At 29.9% G+C, this 1030-nt stretch overlaps 1 long non-coding RNA gene across 1 annotated transcript; it reads right to left on the bottom strand.

Moving 5' to 3' along the window:
- Window positions 1–36: 36 nt before the first annotated feature.
- LOC129911000 (uncharacterized) lies at window positions 37–799 on the bottom strand. Its single transcript, XR_008771566.1, has 3 exons — window positions 675–799; window positions 478–597; window positions 37–413 (listed from the first exon to the last, which is right to left on the bottom strand). It is a non-coding gene; the product is annotated as an uncharacterized LOC129911000 (long non-coding RNA).
- Window positions 800–1030: the final 231 nt, after the last annotated feature.

The raw sequence follows: 1030 nt of genomic DNA, 5'->3' as shown, positions 1-1030 counted from the left end.
AGGCCAAGATTTTTGAGCCACTTCAAGATTTGATTGCAGTTTAGTTTAAATTTAAATTTTTTTATTTTTTGATTTTTTTAGTTTTTTTTAACTTTGCTTAGTTTTTATAATATTTGGTGATGTCTGCCTGTGAGTCCCGATGACTGATGGTATGGTTTCGGTATCGCGTTGCCACATGGTAATTCACACCAAAAACATTTAAAATACAAGAAAGGCTTAACAGTTTGAGTCTGTGGAAAATCTATTAAGGTATTCACAAAGCCGAACAATTTAGCCCTTGCTTGGAGATGTAGGTTGGAAGAAGACTCGTAATGCGGGAGCGTTCTCGAAAGTCCTTTCAGCTGATTCTCAGTAGATCCTTTTATTTTATTTTTCTTAGAGTCTTCTCAGATGAAAAGTTGTCTGTTGTTGTCCTAAGGAAAAGAAAATTTAATTTAATAAAAGTAATTTCAAAATTAGTTTTAGATTCAGAGTTACCACTAGTTTATTTAATTTTTTTATCTTGGCTCAGAAGACTACGGCATCTTCTCATTCTTCGGTCTTCAGTCCTTTTATAGTTTAGTCACCCTCATCTCTTTAACAATTTATGAAAAGTTTCTGAAATTGAAATATAGTTTTTATTAAACAGAGTTTATTATTTAATTAAATTTTTATTTTTTTGAAAAGCCAAATACAATTTTAAAAGTGAAATTTATATTTTCCTGATTAAAATTCGTTTTTTTAACCCAAGTTAAATTATTTTAAAAATCGAATTGTTTTTTTTTTATTTTTTATTTTTTTTTGGTTTGAGTCGACTGGATAGAATTTTGAAGTTCTGGTATCCAGATAAGCTGTTGGAGTTCAAAATAGAAATAGTTTTTATACTTTGTTTTCAAACATTTAATAGATTAGAGCTTGAATTTATTCAAGAGAAAGCTTTTGTGAGTCGGTTTAGAGCTCAAGAGTATGAGCCAAAACAACCCGAAAAAAAGTTTGTTAGGCAGTAGTTGGGGAAATCTTCGAGCTATATCAGAAGCTAGGTTCGAAAGTT

The sequence above is a fragment of the Episyrphus balteatus genome, chromosome 2, assembly GCF_945859705.1.
Source record: "Episyrphus balteatus chromosome 2, idEpiBalt1.1, whole genome shotgun sequence".
NCBI classification, from domain to species: domain Eukaryota; kingdom Metazoa; phylum Arthropoda; class Insecta; order Diptera; family Syrphidae; genus Episyrphus; species Episyrphus balteatus.
This window is presented reverse-complemented; position numbering and strand designations above follow the sequence as displayed.